Source organism: Hoplias malabaricus, chromosome 9 (assembly GCF_029633855.1).
Source record: "Hoplias malabaricus isolate fHopMal1 chromosome 9, fHopMal1.hap1, whole genome shotgun sequence".
Lineage (NCBI taxonomy): Eukaryota > Metazoa > Chordata > Actinopteri > Characiformes > Erythrinidae > Hoplias > Hoplias malabaricus.
Window position 1 is genome coordinate 21,614,749 of NC_089808.1, and position 22,648 is coordinate 21,637,396.

General features: G+C 40.2%; 1 long non-coding RNA gene across 3 annotated transcripts in view; it reads left to right on the forward strand.

Annotated features, from left to right (window-relative positions):
* Positions 1–417: 417 nt before the first annotated feature.
* LOC136707050 (uncharacterized) overlaps positions 418–22,648 on the forward strand; it is a 112,862-nt gene continuing 90,631 nt past the window's right edge. For all 3 annotated transcript variants that reach the window (XR_010804193.1, XR_010804194.1, XR_010804192.1), the window contains exons 1-2: positions 418–517; positions 4,414–4,669. This is a non-coding gene — a long non-coding RNA (uncharacterized lncRNA). The remainder of the gene's footprint in view (positions 518–4,413; positions 4,670–22,648) is intronic.

Sequence of the window (22,648 nt, forward strand, 5' to 3'; positions counted from 1 at the left end):
GGACTGTGGGAGGAAACCGGAGCACCCGGAGGAAACCCACGCAGACACAGGGAGAACACACCAACTCCTCACAAACAGTCACCCAGAGCTGGAATCAACCCCACAACCTCCAGGTCCCTGGAGCTGTGTGACTGTGACACTACCTGCTGCACCACCGTGTCGCCCGGGAATGAAGATATATTTATCAATTTTCACATCTGTTTAGATTAATGCTGTGCTCTGAAACCAGAGCACTGGTTACTAATATGGTGTCCATGCCAAAAAACAAAACAAACAAATTATGTGACTGCAACCCAAGGAGGTTGATCTTGAGGTCAGTGGGGTATGTTACCAACATGCTTGCTGTTTTCATCCATTTTTTTCTAGCCTGTATATATACCTTCTGTCCAGTAGGGGGCATTGGACATCTGCTTTGACTTTTTTTTTTAAAGGTCATACCTGTGAAAATGTAGAAGATTTGTTTGTGTGTTCTTTCACCTTGGGGTTCTTTGAGAAATCTCTTGGTTTTATGCTAGCTGTAAGTAGAGCTTGTCTATATTTTTGTGTTGTATCTTTGCCTTACTGTGAGCCTTTTAATATAATTAATTATTTAATATATATTATAACTTTCTTTTCCGGAATATTTGGTGCTGGGCTATGCTAAGCTAGAGTTATGCTAATAATTCTTGCATTTGGTAGAGTTACACATGCTGGGGGCTTTGTACTCCTTTTATACTCCTTTAGTCAATGTGTGGAACTGGGTGTTATGACCCTAGGCTCATGTGTGGCTGCTCTAGTGTGTCCCATTCAATTGGAAATGCTTTTCTTTGAAGATTATATTAATTCTCCAATAGTGCTTGCGAACAGCTATCAGATTCAAGTTAACGTCCATAAATCAAGCAGGAACATGGACCGTTTATTGTCGGTAATTGAAAGCTACCATCACATCTGAGCTAACTAGCTAACTCTCAGTCTGACCATTTCTTCTCGGAAGCACAGAGGAAGGCTCATCCGTCCAAGCAAATGAAGGCTTGCGGCTACTGCCACTGTTTCCATTTGCCTCTTAATCACGATTGCTGTGGGTGTGAATGTCACTTGCCATAAGGCCCCTTTCAATCAAGGCTCAATTGGCTTTAGTGTGCTCAAATTAAAATCAATAGCCAATTTCAAATGGCTTATGAGCATGGCGCTGCCTTAAAGTAAGCTGTTCGGGGGCTTTGTTAACGGGGAGGACAGTGCAAGGGAAATGTCAGTGGGCATTTTCAGTGCCATGAGAAATCATTGCGCTGTACAACTCCAAGTCCCACAGTTTGGACAGCATGTGAAATGGGTGTCAGTGCAGAGATTGATGCTCAGTGAATTCAGTTTAATTACAAAAACGCTGTAGATGATGTTTTCACTGAGGTTTTTTTCTCTTTATTTTGGAAAAATGTTTCAAACAAGAACAGGCAGCAACCAATATTTTAAATTCCCATCTGCCAAATATTAGCAAACAATCAGCAACCTATATTTAGGCCCCTCCCATCTACAGTCCACATCTATAGTAACAATTGCACAATTATTTATATACTTTATATATAATGTTTTATTCATTTTTCTACATGTTTTTGTTGTCACTGGATTGGCTATTTGTGCACAGGACACTGAAATATATTCCAGCACTGCAAGATATTGTGAAGTGACCTCTAGTGACACCTCAAACCCCTACAACCATGCATTGCACTTAAAGGGAACATCTATAATTGAGGGGGAAGCTCTGTGTCTTTTAAGGTGGAACAGTATGTTTGAGGGGGAAAAAAACCCCAACTGTTTGTACGTGGCTGAACTTGAACTTTTCTGTAAGTTTTTAATCACTGTTTTAATTACCACAGAAACTCCTTTGTTTAATTGTGCAGCACAGTCCGTGTTTACTTATGTGCAGTTAGCGCACTCCCGAATTTAGAGTAAGTTCCACCTTATGTAATCTGAAACAGCACAAATAAGTCAATATTACCTACTTATGGAGCAAGAATAGACCCCACCCCCCACAGTTTACTGACACTTGGGCTTCATAAAAACACAATACACTAGTTTAAAACATGCAAACTCAACAAAGAGCAGCAAATGTTGAGGAAACATCCTCAGAAATGTATGACATCTGTTTTTTCTTTAATTAAAATTGTGAACATCGCCTTTTGGCTGCTGGATTGTGCTCTGGCAAGTTGTCCTTACTCATAAAAGCAAGCATCATCTGATTCAGATGATTTTGGAGCATTTCTCAGCATTTGCCCTTTTTATTACAAAGGTGTTCATTGGTTAATTCTTTCATCTTCTGTACCCACTTTATCCTGATCAGGGTTGGCGTGGGTCCAGAGCCTACCCAGAATCATTGGGCACATGGCAAAGAGAGACACGCTCACAAATCACCCTCACTCTCACACCTCTGGACAGTTTGACACACTCACCTGAGGCAGGGATTACACACAGGAACCCAGGACCCTGGTGCTGTGTGAAAGCGACACAAGCTGCAGTACCCCCATGATGTCCTAGAACCTGAAATACATTGTCTTTAAGGTGTAACCTTGGTACAGGTTTGTTTAAATGCAGATCCGCCTGGATTTGCAGTGTCCTGAATTTTACATGGATACAGTTGTTTCTGATTGTATCTATGAGTTTTTATGTACAATACAGTAAACCAGACATTGGCGTAATGTGATTATAGGAGCATGTTTCTACGTGTTTAATTCTCTACTTTGTTTTTTTCAGTCAGCCGTGTCTGCTTATCAGAACCCTGATCTAAATGACAGCATAATGAGAGAGAGCCAGAGATGCAGATTGAATTAAAAACCATATATATATATATTGGCTGGGTTCTTCTCCTGAAATAGAGCCCTCACTAACAGCTTCAGTAAAACCTCTTTTTACACAAATACAAATCGCATGGATTTGACTTTTCTCCAAAAAAGAAATAATTAAAAAATATTTTGTGCAAGAGAGTGGATTCATGGGGTGCAACAGGTAGTGTCACTGTCACACACACCCACGGTGCCTGGGTTGTGGGTTTGATATTGACCTTGTGTCACTGTCTGTTAGGAGGTAGGTGTGTTTTCCTTGTGTCTACATGGGTGTCCTCCCACTGTCCAAAGGCACATGTTGGTAGATGGATTGCATTTGCAAAAAGTGTCCGCAGGTGTGTGTGTGTGTGCGCGTCATGCCCGGTGAGGGACTGGTGCTCTGTCCCGGGTGTATTCCTGTATGGTGCCCAGTGATTGTGGGTAGGCTCCAGTCAACCTTTCATTAATTCAGTAATTCAGAGTGTAAAATTCTCTCAGGTTTTACCGCAGCTCTTCAAGTTATCTTTTCACACTGCTTCTGGGGACATACTGGTCTTGTGAAAAGAGAGACTACACTACTTTTAAGCTGTGTCCTAATGGTTAGAGGAGTGGGCTTGGGACTGGAAGCTAACTGCGGTTTGATCCCCATGACCAGCGGTAAAATTGGGGGTGCGGGTGAAGGAACATAACTGTGAGGATCCTATTGCATTCAGCCACATAAACATTAATCAAGACAAGTACTGATTTTGGTTGATTAGTTCTGGATCACAAACACACTGTGACATATCCCAGTTATACAGGATGGAGCAACATCTCTCCCGAAAATGCAATTCCTTTATTATCCTCTAGCTGATCCTTGGTATTGGACATGAAGGCTCTAGATTGATAAGTGGCTGCTTCAGAGTCTCATTCTATCGTCTGCAAAGAAAGGGCTATTAGTGTTCTCTTCTTAGTGTTGAACTGAGCTTACCGAGCTTTCACAAGTTTTGTTTTTAAAAACATAGTTTAAAAAAACACAACTTGTGAAATTCAGAACTCTGTAGTCTGACTGTGTGTTGGAAAGCAGTCTGATGTGGTTATGAAACCCCGGTGTCTGTGAATGAGTGAAAAGACAAACTGGCTTGGTCCAGTATGCTAGTCTTTCTCTCATTGCTCATGACAGAGGCATCTGGAGTATTTTCGACAACAGAGGAAACTCCCAACATTCAAAAGCATGAAGTGAAATAAAGATATTGCTCTATTCCTGCTCCATATCATTATCAGGATCCATTTGAAAACAGTGTCACCATTTAATACAGATCATCCCCTGTTATCCTGTTATCCCAACCCCCCAGGTTTGCTCACTCCTGTGGTCTTTCAGAAACTGCTGCTGTTGGTTTGAAGAGAGCAGCCCTTCCCAAATCCCAGCCTCAGATGCCCTGGGGCAGAATGTCTATTCCTGAACATCTAAGGCCAGACACTGTTTCTACCTGAGACCTTTCCCCCAGTACGAGCCTCCAGACACCCACTAAATCCCCCTCTGCCCCCAATCTGTCACAAAGTGCTCTGTCAGAATTTTGGTGTCAGGAAGGGCTATTAAATCTGGCACATGAAACGTTGTCTTGATGTTTTGCCATTTCAGATTTCTCCTCTTTCCTGACATTTGATTTGGACTTTAGAAGATGTCGGTGGGATATACGGAAAAGAAGCTGGGACGTGTGGACAAATGCTGGGGTCAAGAAGGGATTGTATAGTTTTGAGTTCCTGGGGCTAAAGTGGTTTGAAACCTTTGGGCTTGTGCCAACTTCAATACGGATTTGCAAGCTGGTTCCAGGGCTTCCCAGAATTTGTAGGACCATGGACAGGACGACACCCACTGATGGACTGGGATTGATGGGGTATGTGGTTAAGCATCCACTTGTACAATCACAAAACACACACAATAACATGTCAGGGTCAGAGCAGTTATGTGAATCTTCTACCACCTAAATAACACTTGCTGTGTGGTGGTTCTGATCATTGAGGAGCATACAAGCTTGGCAGAAGAGGAGGAAATAACACACTGATCTCCACGTAGACAGTGGGCCATGGCAAGTGTTGAACCCAGGTCCCCATGGCTCTAGAGTTGTGTAATAGACACTCAATTCTCTATGCCACAGTATCTTGCTTCTAGCTGCAATTCTCAACCAAAGACATGTCTTTGCCAATCAGCCATAGTATAAATATGATTTTCCGCTGACCTATTTTCTTAAGATAATTACGTCAAGACATCAATGATCTCCTGAGCTTTAAATATAAAGGTTATATATTATCATCAAGGTACGTCTCATTAAAAATGAGTGGTTGAATATTGCACAAATCCTTTACCTACTATTACATCAAAAGTGGGTGGTGCTTTTTCAGTGGTAAATAACCACCTAAGTTTCTTGTTTTCAGTGTAGTAGAATTTGCCTCAGTTTCTCTGAGCCCCACTCAAATCAAAGTTTTACGTATAATTTAAAGAAACAGGACTTGTCCAGCAGGTTATACATGAAGATCTCGGGCAAGATTCACAAAAGTGTCTTGATTAAAGTTAAGATAAATTGCTTTTCTTCACAAATCTTGTTTAGAATTGTCTAATTTTTATCTTAAATTTTTTTAAAAAATCTTTAAAAATGTATTCTCTTAACTATTTTCTTAACCTTGTGAAAACCGCACACTTGTCTTAGAGTTGAGTATTGTTCAGGTAAGCCTCTACAGTTGGCAGTTAGCTGAATTACTATCAATGATATTGATCTTGTTAAAATGGACAAGTGGAGGTTGTTCTGAAAGTACTGTTAGTTTCTACACAAGGGGGAAGAAAAGGCAAACAGAGTTCTGTAAGGTTCATGGCTAACTGCCATCACATCCTTACAGCAATGACCTCAAATGTAAAGATTTTCTGAAGAAAAATCCTGGAATTGGAGTAAATAAAAGACAATGTCCTGCAGAATACACTTGGTTTCAGAAGAAATGCAAGATGAGTCTTTGTCATTACAAGACCCTGGAGGGTCCTGAAAACCTAAATGGACATAAACCCTGGCAGAGTATATATTTATATTCTTTTTAATATTAATGTTTTAATGTATTTGCTTCAAAGTAAAATATTAAACACTTCAGTCTTTTTTTATCTGTTTTTATTCGATTATTTTTGCAGAAGAATTAAAGGATTAAATCCATGACGGTATCCTAGAGATCCACAGAAGAAAGAGATATGAGAGAGAGAGAGAATGAGAGAATAAAAAAAAGCAGGAATTCGATTAGGTGGCTTTTGAAATGTGTCAGGACCTAGGCCTTGAAATCAGCTTCAGCTGAGAGAGAGAGAGAGAGAGAACATGAAATGGAGAGGGGAAGAGAGGTAAATTATAGAGGCAAAAAGATGGAGAAATGGAGGAAAGAAAGGTAAAAGGGGGGGAGACATGAAGATAAAAGGAGGAAGGAAACAAATGAAATAAGAATGAAGAAAGTTTCATACATTTTATAATCAATATCAATTTCCAGCATCTGTCACTGTTCTTTGGGGCCTTCAAGACAGGGCCTGCAGTTGTGCATTAGTGAACTGATCTAATCCCAAATAAAATTCCACCTTTATCCCAAACGCCTGCATTAATCTTCATTAAGGAGAATGACTGGCCTTTTCTCCACCTTCGCTTGTGGATAAATCCGGAGCCGGTGACAGCGGTCTCGATATTAAAGAAGAAGAGTGCTGCTAAGAGTGGAATTGCATTTGCGTTTTCCCTTGCCTTTGCTCATCAGAGTGGACACAACATCTAAAAATGGTCAATTCAGAAGAAAACAGAAATTCCATCCTGTGTGGGAAAAGAAAATACTATGTTGACCACTTTTCAAACCATTCTTCAATGGTCAGGATTCTCAGCGCTGCAGTGACACTAATGTGGTGTCAGACACACCTAGTTTGATGTTCCCACCGTAGATGTAAAGTCAGAGGCAGTAGCTCCTCTGTTGCTGCACAGTTTGTGTTCTCTTGTCCTTCATCAGTGGACACAGGGCACTGTCGGCGGGATGTTTTTGCTTGGTGGACAAGAAGTGACACTGAGGACTTTTAAAAACTCCAGTGCTGTGTCTGATCCACTCATACAAGAGCAATACACACTAACACATCACCACCACATCAGTGTCACTGCAGCATTGAGAATGATCCATCACCTAAACCATCCCTGCTCTGTGGTGGTCTTGACAAACAGTGAAAGAGGCCGTTTTAAAAAGTGTATATATAGCAATAGATGAATTACCATCTGATGAATAGGGCTGATAAAATGGACAGTGAATGTAGAAACAAGGTGATCATTTGAATGATATGTCTAATTGTATAGTTGATCAATGTAATGGACAGTTGGTGTTTTCAGATTAGCTTGATTTGTGACCATATTGTACAATGTTGGAAAACATGTATGTCTACAGTACAAATCTCTGTAACACGTAGACTTGAGCCCACACAGTGTTAATGAACCACACACAAGCTGAAAAAAAAAAAAAATCAAACTAATACCAGCTTTCCTGCCCACACAAATGCAAATGATTTCCCCTCAGACTAGCGAGAATTAGCATGGAGGCCTGTTCAGGTCCATCACAAATGAGTAGAGAGCTTCATCATCAAGTTGTAGATCCATTGGCTGCTTTGACCCTTTTAATCAGACTACCACAAAGGACTTAAGTATTTACTGCTAAAACTAGTTTAGATTCTAATGTTAGATTCGCTTCTAATGCTAGTTTAGCAACTAGCTACCTCACAGATCTGTTTTACAGTGGGTTTATTTTAGCTTCAGTTTGCTAATATGGAAATATTAGGAAAAATATAGTTTCAGTCACAAAACACCATCATAATCTATGCCCAGGTTGCATTGTCAAAAGTAGCAGCATATGATCCTAATGCTAAGCACTGACTCAAAAGACTAAAACGATTGTGTTATAAATTTGGGGAGTTTTTTGGGCTGTAGAACTATTAGCCTGAGGTTAACACCTGTGGCTAAATGCTGTCAGATCTTCACAGCAATGTTGTACAAAGAGTGTTTATTACTATTACACGTTTTTTTTTGGTAGCCTACAAGCTGACTGACTTACTACGAACAACATCTGAAATTGTACTTATGATACATACTCACCCTTCTGAAAATAATGGTCTATTTTTAAAGAAGGCTCACGTAATGGGTTTCATTTTCCTGGAAGCTTGCTGGACAGAAAGATATTTAGTCCCAGAGTGAGTGTTCAGTGTTACCTCATATCTTGATTTTTAATGTGCAAACAGACAAAATGGAATAAATACCTATAGAGTCCCATAATAAGCTCTTTATGGTAATGCAGGTTTGTTATAGTTTTACGTTTGTACATTTTATACGCATAATTTATAATTTATAATTTATAATTGAAATCATTAACTAATTCATTTGTTTTCTGTGTAACAACTTCATCCTGATCAGTGGTATTATGGGTTCAGAGATTAACCGGAATCATTGGGCTCAAGGCAAGGTGACAGTCCAGAACAGGGCATCACATACACACCCTAATATACACAAAGAATATATGTAGTGTATATTGTAGTGTGTAGATGGTAGAACATAGTGGTAGAGCTTTGTTTCTGAGAGGAGTGTGAGTGTGGACTGCAGTTGTGTTTCTGGAGGATGAGAAGGTGTGATGGCAACCCTCAGGTGCAGAGAAAGAGAGAGAGAGAGAAATGATGGATGAAAGAGGACAGTGTGCAGCCGTATGTGAGATGGGGTTTGAACAGGGATCATCACACTGTTAGCTGCCTGTCTGCTCTTCATTACACCCCTGACACACACACACACACACACACACACAATCTCTGACTCATATATACTCTGTCTCTCACACATGTTTTTGTATTCATATCATTGTTGGGTGCTTCCATTGCCTTCTACAATATATCACTCTAGCTAATAGCATTACGTCCCCAGAAAAAGTCATGGGCTGAATGATAAAACAATGGTGCAATGGTGCTCTTGTGAAGCACTTCTTGTAGCCTATAAAGTTTGATTGCTGTTGGTACCCTCTTGTATTACTAAGTAATATTGTAGATATATAATGTTTCTGTACTCAAGTGCAGCTGTGCACCAAAGTTATTGGTGGAATTATAATTATTGAGTGTTTTAATTTTAATAATTTCTCCTCTGTTAGTATCGGAGGACAGAGGACACTAAGGAATCAAATAATTTCTCGGTTACATTTTTAATCTTCTTTTCCTGCTAGTAATTGCCAGACCATCTACCGGGCCGGCCTCTTACTGACTGACTGCTAATGCTGACACGAGCATGCGAAAGTATGATACACATAGCACTTTTCCATTAACTAGGAACCGGAACAGTTCCAGTTCCTGAACTAAACTTGGAACAGTTCGGTGCATTTCCACTGACATAAACAGGTTCCCAAAAAAAATATATATATTTGTTCCCGGTTGGTACCAAAGAAGAGTAAGTTCTTCAGCGTGAACCGTGGCTGAATAATAGGAAATACAGGAAGACGCTCCATTTGTGTGTGTTTCTGGGGCTGTGTTTGGTACGACACCATGCGCATTGGCCAGAACCTCGGTTCGGCATTCGTTATGTTTCTCTGCTGTTCATAAGCATAGCAGGATGGTTCGGATCTCTGCAACATTTACACACATATTATATCTCACAGAGAGAGAAGGACTGCTGAATTTGTCTTATTTCATGTGAGTGTGTGTCTTTGCCTGATATATCGTAAAGGGAAGTGATGGTAAGACATCTTGTGGTGGTAGTGTGTTTATAAATCTCCATACAGCTGCGCACAGCCTCCTTAAACGTCACATGCTTTACGCTAACCTGTTACAGTGAATACATAATTGTACTTCTTAAAATTGACTAAATGTTCTTGGTCTTCTGTGTTCTTTGGTGGATCATCTGGTATTTATTTTTAAATAAAATGAACAAGACAGCAGCCTTGCCCTTTATCAAGGGAACACTTTGCGCATTCTGATTCCATCTCAGGAATCATACGAACCATGTTTGTTTGACATTGGGAACCAATTATCTACCAACTCTATTTGGGTTCCATATGTGAGGCATTCCCTTGCTTAAGGCCAAGGCTGCCCTGTTCTTTCTGGTTGTAGTTTCCCCTCTTTGTGGGTTCCACCCTTTTTTAAGGTTTGTCATGTTCCGCAGAGTCCGGGGGGTTGGAACTGTTATTTAACCCAAGTAGCAATACTTTCACTGGACTGAGAGCCCAATTCTGAGACTTGTTTTCATCCAGCCTTGGTGACAATACTGCAGAGATGATTAAACCAAAGAGAACTTCTAGACACACAAACTAGGCTAAATTTGGCATATTCATGTCCTCATTAATTCATTCATTTATGTTGTAAAAGAGCTTGGACTTGGGCTTTTGGCTGCTCGGCAGCCATCGCTGTAACAGATCAGCGAATGAGAGCCAAACACATTTATCAGTGGTTCATTTGACACTGATTACTCACAGAGGGCTGTCCACCACACTTGCCTGCTAAAAAATGACTGGTCCAAGAGGTCAAAAGCTGCCTCCCAGTGCCAACCCACGTAATCACATCTGACAGGCTGTTTCCCAGCAGCCCTATGAGGGCTAAGCCCATCAGCGAAAAGCATAGAGGGCTGTAACACATCAGTATTCACAGTCTAAATCACTTTATTCCCTCAAACCTCACCTGGAATAGGCATTTCATTGATGCTGAAAGATCTGGACACATCTGAACAGCTCATATTGGAGTTAGAATCTCAGGTGTTGACAGCCCACTGAGTCTGATCATGCAAATTGTATTTCTAAAGTTCAGAATTCAATTTATGTCCTGAATGATATGTAAAAAATGATATCTCTGGCTCATGGTTTGTGTATTCAACAGTAACAGCTTCTATTTTTCTCAATTGTTTTCATAAGATGTTAGAACATAGCAGAGAGTATTTGATGGCATAATACTGCAAGCACATTAGTGAGATCAAATACTGACTTTGGAGGGTTAGTTCTGGATCACAAACACCACTTTATTTCATCCCAAAGATATTAGGGGGCACACTTCTCTAGCTGATGATTGGCACTGGGCAAAGTGACCTTAAGCTCAATAATTTTCTGTGTGCAAGCTTTCCAAGCTGTATGAATATCTGTGTCTGAAATGTTGGTGAACTCACAAGTTATGATAGGTGTCTACGACTGTTTAGACATATACTGCATATGACAATATGTTGATTGTAACCTACCTAATCTAGATTTACATTCGAATTACTGTATGTAGGCTGTGGCCTCCTAATATTGGCAACTTCTGTTGACAACTCAAGATCACCAAACATGCTTTATGTGATCCTTTTGCCAAATAAAGCAAACAACTTATATAATTATGGCCACCAAATGTGAGCTCTCAACCACTGCTGTGGAATAACCTTATTCTAATCCAAATCTGAGTCATAAGACTGGAGAAATTAAAGACGGACTACTTTCCAAATTTAAAACCGCAAGCCTTCAATATACTCCAATACCCACAAACTCATCCAGACTTCATCAATTGAAAATAGAGAAAATTGACATACTGAATCTGTTGCAGGATAAGTTGGATGGCAAATGTCTTGTATCCCAGCCATTGTAAATCTTGGATCAAATCAAATTTAGATCAGATTGGTTTTGCTAGGATAGGGGGTTTGCAGCTCTAAAAGAACAATTGCTATCTGATTACCTGATTCCTTCTGAGGAAATTGCAAACCTGGAAGTAAATGATCTCCCATACATTAGGTGGATGCCGTTTTTGGTGATTCACTGGGTCTAAATGACATGTTTTCTATTTTGTTAATGTTCAAACAATGAAGCTATTTTGACGGTAATTGGGAAGATTATTTGCTGAGAGCATTTAAAATGAGAATTCTGTTTTATTAACCACTTCTTCTTATTCCTGCCTTGCACCCAAACATTTCAGGTGGGCTCCAGACCCCCTGCAACCCAGAACAAGATGAAGGACATTTCTCCTGTTATTTTCACAGGCATTTTTATTTTTTTAATCAAAACTATAACTTTGTCTTAAGTTAAATGGACAAATAACTTTCACTGACTTTTCAGAATAAGCTCAACAACTACTTTATTTTGTAGATCCAGCTTATATACAGGCCTGAAATTTAGTTAGAATAAGCCAGAAGCTGGACTAAGCAAAGCTGAGAAAATGATAGTTCCCTGCAGGGGGATTTTTATAATGTGGCTGTGATGGGTATCAGGGGACATAATGTCCTTGGTGCAAATAGAGCCATTCCGTTAACATCTACCTTTACATGTTTTGACCATTGCTATCATGCAGGTCCATTGTTGGTTTTATTGGAGAGTGTCAGGGTTTTTAATTTGATGTGAGCTGCTACTAAATGCTAGCAAAGGGAACACAACAGTGGAATAACTTTACTGTCCATTACCACCATTGAACATAATTATGTATTTTAAACAGAGTTTTCTGTAAGACAGCTTTCAGAGGCATTAAACAACTCGGACGTCTTGGTTACCCTCACCACCACTGTGAGCAACTCCTTACTGATTCAATTGCAACCATCAAATTCCTGAGAAAAAAGAATTGAGATCAAAAGGTGATGTGAGCTGAAAGAGCGAGTGACAAAAGATGGCGATGAGCATATTAATCAACAGAAAAGTCACATCTGTCCACTGCTGTCTGGACACCTGTCACAGCCAGAAGTAACATGACACTGGAGAGCGCCTTAGGTCAGAAGCGTCAATATTTTCACAGAAGGAGGACCCCCCAGTGGGATACTTTCCATCACCTTTTCCTGCTCCTCATTATATCACTAGAGGTTCCCTGAATTATTGAAATGTCAGTGTCCTTCCCCAATCTGCCGTCCCCTCAGATATGACACCTAGAAGGTCCCAGCGGTCATCACTGAGATGGCTCTGGCCTTTAGCAGCATGGTGATGCAATCATTTAACATGTGGGTAGAGGACCCCCCCCCCCAAGCTGGTGGAGCTCTAATAATGTATGACATCTATGTCCAAACCTTGACCAAAGCTTATGTACACCATTCATCATTAGTGAATTCCACAAATTTTGTGTCCCCTCCCCTATTTCAGACACAGGTGTTCCATCGTCCACCAACAAATATTAAGTAAAATGGAGCACTCTTAAAGACTCATTCACATATGTTTGATTCTGTTGTTGCTTGCTACCTACGTGATTCTTTCTGCCCAGTGTTTGGTGTAGTGGGGCAGTTTGTGAGATACACCTACCTCTCAACGCTTGTCTACTGCATAAGTGTCCAAATCCAAGATAGCCTCAGGGTTGTTTTTGATTCTTTCTACCTGTAGGTCGGGACTGAAGGCCACCCGTTTGATTTCTTTGGAATGGCAGGAAAATTGGTGGAATGGGAAGTGAGGAAACATTATTGTCTCCTCCCTCAACATCATTTACATTTACAGCATTTAGCAGACGCTCTTATCCAGAGTGACAAATGTGCTTAGTGTTCAGACAGAATGTGTGTCCTAGCTAATACAAATAAGTTCGAGTCCAAATTCCCTCTAAGATCAGACGCTTCATGGTCCAGAACTTCCAACATCAGTACTTACTAAGGCTTTGTGGCTGATTGCCATTAAATCATCACAGCAATGTTCCAGTACCTAGTCTAAAGCCTTCACAGGAGAGTAGAAGCTGTTTCTATGACAGATTGGGAGCAAACTATCTGCTAATGTCCTTGAATTCAGACGAAAATCCTGAAAGAGCTAATGCTAACTTCCCTTCTAGCTTTCACAACGTTGTTAGCCATGCTGGTCACCTTCATGTGTATTGACAAACAAAGAAGGAAACAGCTTCGAAAGCAAGATTAACCTTGCTGAGGAAGAGCCACTCAGAGGGTCAATAAGGTTCCTAGCCATGGGAGAGGTCAGTATGGCTGTATAGATCCTGTATTGAAACCCAGCCAAGCAGTCAATGCAGCGAGCCCAGACCAGGTGCCTGGACGCCGCCGTCTTTCCATTAGCTTTTTTTTTTTTCTTATAGGAGGGAGGTCATGGGAAGATCAGGTATTGAGTTGGCCATGTTGGACTGGTCATTAGACTTGAATTAAGATGCTAGCAGTGAAACTAGAGTCTATATATTTGTGGCTATAGCTTTAGGACACGTCTGACCAATGGTGCGATGGGAATGTTAAGAAGAAGAACAAAATGGAGCCTCTGTATTGATCTTAGAATCCAGGTCCAAGAACTAGTAGACTATTCCCTGCTGGAAAATCATAGGCCTGAAAGTTTAACACACAGGGGACAAACACTCCTCTAGCTCACTTGGCACTGGGCATGGTGAACTTGATGAACTATTCTGATGTGCAACTCCTCCATAACATCCATTTAAAGTGACCATTGTCAATGCCAAAAATTGTGTTATTCACATATTCTTATTTTGTGATAATTCCTTAACATTGTGTGGTGTATTTTTTATATTCTATGTATTTCTGGACAACAAAAATGTCCTTCCTCCAAAATTAAACTTAAATTAGTTTTATTTCTAATTCATGAGCCAATCAGCACCTTGAGTACATGTGAGAGGACCAATCAGGTTCCGATTATTTGTCGTGAGACCACATGGCTAATTATTTTAATACTAATAATTTTAAGTTTGTACAATTGTATATCTTATATATTTTCATCTCCCTTTTCTTTAAAAGTTTTATATTTTATAAAACAGGGATAATTTATTTAAATTCATTACGGTCCAGTTAGAGAAGTTTTTCTCAAGCCAAGGTCCAGAACATAATGTATAACCTACTTAAAGTAGCATTGTAGTTAAGTTATAGCACTATTTTATGTAGTTTTAGCAATATTTTATTTTACAGCTGAATATCAACTCAAATTAACCTTTCAATTACATTTCAATATACAACATTTATAAATATTACAAATACACTGTCGTCCTGAAAGTGTCCGAAAAGAGCTTTTATCACGTCCCTTGGGCTATTTTTACTGTCCCCAGGACAGTGGTGTCTGGAGTCCTACCCTGTGTGTCACTCATTGGAGTCACAGCGCTCATCATAATGCACAGATCTGATTGACTGACTAGCCTCATGTGATATGCAGAAATGCATGTGATTTAGTCTGGTAATTTCCTGAAGCGGTAAACCTGAATCGTAACGACTAGAAGAGTCACACCATTGAAAACAAACACTCTGTTAAAAATGAAACAGCTCTTAATAGTTTATCAGTTACAGGTCCGGGTCCAGATAGGACAGCTATATAGAATAGGCCACCTATTCGTTACTCCTGTTATAAAATATATGCCTCCAGGGTGTGTTCCTGCCCTGCACCCAGTGATTCCAGGTAGGCTCCGGATCCACCACGACCCTGAATTGGATAAGAGGTTACAGACAATGAATAAATGAATAAGTTTGAAAAGTAATTAAAGCCTAAAAGGTAATGAGGTTACATAGTAAATTAGTTTATTAGAATATATTATTGTGCTCTCATTCATTTATCCCCCCCACCCCCCAAAAAGACGACAGATATTTTGGTGTATTAAATCAACATTTCTGATTGAAATTTCAGACATTGACTTACTGGGACAGTTTAGCACAGTCATGGGTTGCTGTCTGACCTACAGTAAATTCAAACTTGTGGTTTTTTTTAAACCTACAATTGTCCCATGCACTGGTCAAAATATATATATATTTTGTCCTAAAACAAGAAATGTAATAAAAAATAATTAATAAACATAAATATCATAAATCATCAAATAATTGCCATGATTTTAAAACATTCATTTTGGTTTTCTTACATATAGACAATCTGTTACAACATTGATTCCATTAATTGAGTAAACTTATGTTCCACTCTGGTTTCCTCCCACAGTCAAAAAACACACGTTGGTAGGTAGGACTGGTGACTCAAAGGTTTCCATAGGTGTGGATGTGTGAGTATTAGTTGCCTTGTGATGAACCTTTGCACCCAGTGATTCCAGGTAGCCTCCAGACCCACTGTAACCCTGCACAATAAATGAATGTTCATGTTCCTTGAAAATCACCTGCTAGAGAGAACATTATTATTCCAAGGAGAAAGTTAGTTCTTAGGATTAGAACTTTGTCTGCATTTAACCTGTTAAAATGCAGTGTTTAGGAATGCTAGAAACTTGTTATTCCAGGGGGACAAAGTGTCAGCAAGTTATGTCTGGAGTTATCCCTCCAGCATCTGGCAGCACATGGCACTGGGCTCTAAAAACTTAAGTTCCAAGAACCAAAAATGGTGTTTGTGACCCAAAGCAAATCCTCCACTGTCAGTACCAGACCTCGCTGATGTGCCAACAAATCCTCACAACAATGTTCCAACAGCTTGTAAAACATTCCATGATGAGTAGAAGGTGTGACACAACTCACTATTACTGCAATAGGATGAGGAAACATCCATAAATGTCAATGCCTTCCAGAGGTTGTTAAGGGCATTTCAACATTGATGGACGATTGATCAAATCTATTTTGGACGCTGAAAGTGTCTGAATCGCCAAACTCTGGGAATGGAGGAGCATTAGCCAGCGACGCTGGGCTTTCATTTGGGAGCGCCATTCAATCCAAATTGGCTTCAAGGTGATGCTTTTAGCTGAGCATGTGCATGCAAAGATTTATGATGTGATTTATTTTATTTATATATTTAAGCTTGTATTTATTTATTTACTTTTTTTGCTGGGTGTTTATTTTTTGAAATGCTTTTAGCATGTGCTGCTTTTACGTGCTGCTGATGGGAATGCAATAAGCTGAGTGGCTGGGTGAGTTTTCGAGTATCCAATTATGACATTTATGACAAGCTAAATCACTAGAGGGATGGATGGAGGGAGGGAGGGAGAGAAGGGAGTGATGGATAGAAGGAGAAACAACCTCATCCCCTTCTAAGTTCTGTTGGCCCATTTATTGGCACATAATTAAAAAATACAGTGGCTGTTTATTGCATTGTCATCAAAGCTTCATAAATCTGGATCCAGATGGAAAGCAGGGAAATGGCTTGGAGGACTTTCAACAGCTTCCATTTTGAGGCTAAGGCTTTGGAATCTCCAGGCTTGGATCAAACAAATAAACTGGGCCATCAGGATAGCAAATCATAAGGAGAATAACTGACCCATCTTGACAAAGTAGCACATCCGTAATGGTAGTGTGCTAGTGTGTGTTGTGTTATTAAGAGTGGATCAGGCACCGCAGTGCTGCTCAAATTTATAAACGCTGTGTCCACTCACTATCCACTCTGTTAGACACTTCTACAATTGCTGTTCAGTTTATGTTGGTTTTGTTATGTCTAGTCCATCAGTGGACACAGGATACTGCTGGCTGTTTTGGGTTGGTGGACTATTCTCACTTCAGCAGTGACACTTGAGCAGCACTGCTATGTCTGATCCACTCGTACCAGCACAACTCACACTAACAGCCCTCCACCCTGTCTCTCTGCAGCCTTCAGAATGATCCACCACCTAAACAACAACTGCTCTCTGGTGGTCCTTGTGGATTGGTGTAAAGTTCTATCATACTTACACCATTTGTCCATCAACTTCCACTTTTAGGAAAGCTTATGTAACATTTTCTGTGGGGATTTGATTGCATTCAACCACATAAATTCTAGTGAGGTCAGGTACTGATGATGGAGCTCCATCTCTCCAAAGGACACAATTCCACTGCTTCACAGTCCAGTGTTGGTGAGGTTTATACTCTTGTAGCTGATGCTTGGCTTCATGTACAGCTTCTCCCATTCAACTGGAAATATATAGATTATATATCACGGCTGTCCAATGTATCTCAGTTTTTGTTGATTTTTTTTGTTTACTGCATTTTGTCAGGGCGGCACGGTGGCGCAGCAGGTAGTGTCGCAGTCACACAGCTCCAGGGTCCTTGAGCTTGTGGATTCGATTCCCGCTCCGGGTGACTGTCTGTGAGGAGTTGGTGTGTTCTCCCCGTGTCCGCGTGGGTTTCCTCCGGGTGTTCCGGTTTCCTCCCACAGTCCAAAAACACACGTTGGTAGGTGGATTGGCGACTCAAAAGTGTGTGAATGTGTGTGTGTCTGTGTTGCCCTGTGAAGGACTGGCAAGTTTTTGGTCACTTACCTTTCTGCAATGTACTTCAGACAGCATCCGGAATGTTCTGCCGAATTTTAGGGGCAGAAAGGGAACTGCTTTTGGAACAGTTCAGTACTGTGCCAAATCAATTTCAGCCTAATCTGAATTCTGTCCCAAGCAGTGAGGACACGCATGCCAAAATTGAGCCATAAAATTCAGCAGATGCTTCTCTGTTCCTGCACCTGCATCTTCAATCACCACCAGTCATTGGATCTTCACCTATGAACATCCATTAGACATTAGCATTAGCTTTCCTTAAGTACATGTAAACACACATTCAACAGCAACACTCAAATCCTCAACCACTAAGTATGCCATCAAATTATTCAGTATCCTGTTTTTTTATTATAGCCTCCAATACTTCAGGACACCAAACCCACACACATTCATTCCGAATATTCTTCTTTGTGGCTATTTTTTCCCCTAACAATAGCCCCTGTCTAAACAGCACTGTTCAGAATGGCCGATTTCAGCTCTTTAAATGACAATGAGGTGGTCTTGTTTCACATTGTGTGCGTTGGTAGGCTCCAAATCCCCAAATTATTGTGCAAATGCACTGAACATGTGAGTGCCCCATTTGAGGATTTGTTTATCACTCTATATCCTCTAAGTCAAAGCCAGGGAACTGAAACAAGTTAGATTTTTCAAGGATGATTTTTTTTTTGCACCAGGCCTTGCGTGGTTGTTAAGATTCTCAGGTTCTCCATTATTTATTTATTATTTTTTTTTCTTGCTTTGCTTTGCTTGTTTTGACTGATAAACATGTGTGCATTAGCGTTGGAGAAAAATTGAGGATAGTCCAGCCGTTGGCATGTTGGTTTTGCAAAAGCATGGCCTTGTAATTGCTTTCCTTATTGCCCCTCGGCAGCGGGAAGCGGCAAACATGAAATATTACCAGAGATGATAATGAATCTCAGCCTAATTCAAACTTATGACAGTTTCAAAGCTGGTGGTGGTTGGGGAGGGGCTGGAGAGATGGCCGTTGGCTGGGCAATGCGACTGTAATTCAGTGTCCTCTGACCTCCAGGCATATATAATGAGATTCAGAACTGATAGATAATAAACAATTGTCTGAACTCGGCCGCTCATGCTGTGGACACTATTAGCGCTCAGAAATGACGGCCTGTTTGAGAAGAAAAACTAATTACACCTGCGTAATTGCTTCAGTGGTGATTACGCAGCGTGAGTAATGGCCATGTTGGATGTGAAATCTCATTTTTATTCTTATTAGCATATAAACACGTTCATATCCAGAGACCTACAGTTTATATGAGGCCTTCAGTTATTATTCAGATCGTAGCTTTGGTCAACTTGACTAAGGTGTACCCATTCTGAACATGGGTGTCAATTTGTGCCCACTGATTAAACAATGAGCATCTGCACATGAATCTGTGATCAAAGTGTTGACTTGAGTGGTATCTGAGTTGCAGTCACAAGAAGTTATTGGCATGGGTGCCATATTGTGGACAGATTGTCTGGTTTATGTGAATAGATGGGAAAGGTGGATAGATTTATCTAATACACAGCTCTTCTCCTTGTGCTGGAGAGAGTCTCACAACACTCAGAAGCACAGAAGCCCACTGTCTCTTTCTGTTGGGGTGGAGGGGGTGGGGGGTAAAGGCTCGCATAGTGTTGCATAATGAGCAGAAAAAACTGTTATATTCTGTTAGCCATATTTGCATTTTTGCCATAGGAAAACTGTTACCACCTAAGACTTCAATGCATTTTTCAGATGTTGTGATGTAATCTGCGAGTTATTCATCTACAGATCATATAGCTTCAGAAATCATGAAATAACATTTCACTCTTGTTTTGTTTTTAGTATGGCCTTATACATTTTCTTGGGTTTCAGTGCCATCAAATACTCTTCAGTACAGAGGCATGTAATAAAGCTAATACAGTACAAAAAATTATTCGCGCCTCTGTCCAAATCTACTCTTAAGATGTCATAGTCCATTATATGGAGGGCTGGTGAATGCGAGGGGAAGGGGCTTCAAGTGAAATGGATGCTCCAAATGTGCCTAGTCAGCAGTCTGTAGATATTGGATACTTGGAGAATATCACTTCCCCCTTGTCTGTTTCAGCATTAGCGCTGTGAATTTAGGTGGTCTGCTGGTCACTGGAGCCTCATCCCTCTGTAAAAGCCATCTGACTCCAGAGTGTCTAGGTGGGATGTCTGCTTGAGTTGGGGCAGGGGTCTTTTTACATTTTCACATTTTGCAGGAATATGAGTCTCAATGGACTGCATTCAACCAATCACAGCTTCTTCACTTTCAGTTTGGAAGCAAAAGAGGAGCCAGCATCTTGGACAAGGGAACGACTCATTAACTTGATTATATGCCCCTACTAATCACTTTGAATGTTCCTAGTCTAACATGGCCTCTCTTTTTGGGATAGAATACTGCATCCATTTTGGAATAAAGGTATCTTATCCAGAGGTAAAAAAAAAATATTTTGGCAAAGTCCCTTCTGGCCATTGTTTAATCCTTAAAAATACATCTCTGATCAGAATTACACATTAAGTTATTTCCAGAATAAAAGTCCCCAGTCCATTTAAAGTAGCATCATGACTGTGTACCGTCACATTTTTCAGATCTATCTTTTTTTTTTTTTTTTTTTTTTTTTTTTAATTATTATATATATAAATAGATGAATATCTCCACCTGCCTCTGCCATTTGCCTGCAGTTGGAAAGCCCAGTACTGCAAAGAAACGGGTTTGGTTCCTTAGATATATGACATAAGTCCTGGCCGTCTTAGTCTGTTTTTTTTTTTTTTTTTATCAGAATCAGAACAGATATGGTCAGCCATGGTGCTGACCCCGTATTTCACTCATGATACCTCTTCTGTCATATAAACAACAATACATACATGCTAACATGGCTAAACTTTGGACTTGCATTGAAGGAGCAGTTTTTTTTAAAAAAAAAAAAGGTAAAAGTGGGTTTACAGATCATTTTTTCTGGGTTTTTTTTGGGCACCAAAATCCATCTGGCACTTTATCGTTTTATAATCTTTACATAAGTGGTAAATAAAAGAGCAGCAGGAAATCTTGTTATCAATGTCAACCATAATTAAAGCCACCATTTTGGATTTAGCATGGAGAGGAAAAAAAAGCCTAAAGGGAATAAACTGCCTGCTTTCTGACATTTGAGGATGAAAAATCAGATCTGTTGACAAAGCTTTTAATCGACAGTGAAATCCAAACCCTCAAAAGCTGGTTGTAGGGGGTAGGACTGGCCTGAGCAGCAGTCAATATTTCACAGCCTGAAGAAATGCTCCAGCTTTAAATTTTACGGAGATGCAGCATTAGCCTGGCTTTTCTCTTTCCATTAAAGTGATTTCATATGTCAAAACTTTAATATACAGAGCTGTGCAAAATTCAGAGACCACCTCTACAGGCTTTAATGGTAAGATATTATATGGAAAATGATGATCTACTGAGATATCAAAGGGTAGTGTGGAATTCAAGAAATGAGACTCTTAAAATTCATGAAATGCCTACTCTACCACAAGCATTCCTCCTTAGAATAAAAACTCTATATTTTTGAGAGAAGAAATGAAAAAAAAATCCATAAATGTTTCCGCTCATCCTTTTACCATGTGGGCACAACCCAACAATATGGGTCTGAAAGAATGTGGATCTGTCAAGACACGCCTACTGACAAAACAATATTAGATCTTCAGTCTTCACCAGAAAAGCAGGATATATGTAATGTTATCTGTGATTTTCCTGAAGCTGAAAAATAATTGTCATTGGCAAACTACTTCTCTGATTCTGCTACCACAGATACAGCCCTCTAGAAGCTGAGGAAACTTGAAAGGGACTGCTCTAGTGAGGAAAGCTCCAACCAACGAGAACAGGGCAGCCTTGCCCTTAAGCTAGGGAATAACATGCACCCTGTGGAACCTGACACTGGAGGAACAGGGTGGCCTTGCTGCCTGTGGAAAATCAAGAATGTGCATGTTTAGGTTTAGGAGAGTGTGAGGCACCCCCATGCTTAAGGGCAAGGCCTCCCTGTTTCTCCAGTTTGGAGTTCCTCGGGGTCCATGGGGCTCATAAGCAGACCAGTGGTCCCTCTGTGACAGTTTTGACTGGAAACAAGACATTGTTCTATGATTTTGCACAACACCAGTCAGCAAAAAACATGCTTTTTGCATGATCTAACTTTAGTATATGTGTGTTATTTCCATTCGTAACAAACTGTGGTGTATCTTGGCTCAGACTGACCCTTGCTGTGTGATTTTCAGGTCATTCCTTCCCTGAGTCCCACCGTCTGGTGATGAAATATTAAGAAAGGTGTTATGTTTGGGGAGTAGAAGGTTGTGTTTGCGAATTTCTCTTCATGAATAATTGAAAAAGCGAGAGAGACTCCGGGGTCCATTCGTCTTCTCCGCCAAATAAAAATGGACCTCTCTATTCACACTCTCCATGCTGGCTCTTTTGTGAGCGAAAGGCGTAGGCCGTGGCTGTTAAGGAAAATGACTTGAATTATTTTGGCCTTTTCAAAAACCCCTCTCTATACATTGCTGTCTTCTGAGCTGAGAACAATATAAGCTGCAAATAGCCCCTATTTTCACCTAATGGTAATTAGAGTTCTATAACCTGGCATAATGGTGGGCAGAATATTATGGCACTCTACAGAAACATACATGGGAACATATCACCTTTTAGACATGACACATCTGAATATAACCAAAGCAAATCATTGATGTAGTAGCTGAGGACATAGACACATTCTATGGGTAGATGATATTTTTCACTTACTTATGTAACAGAATTATGTCCAA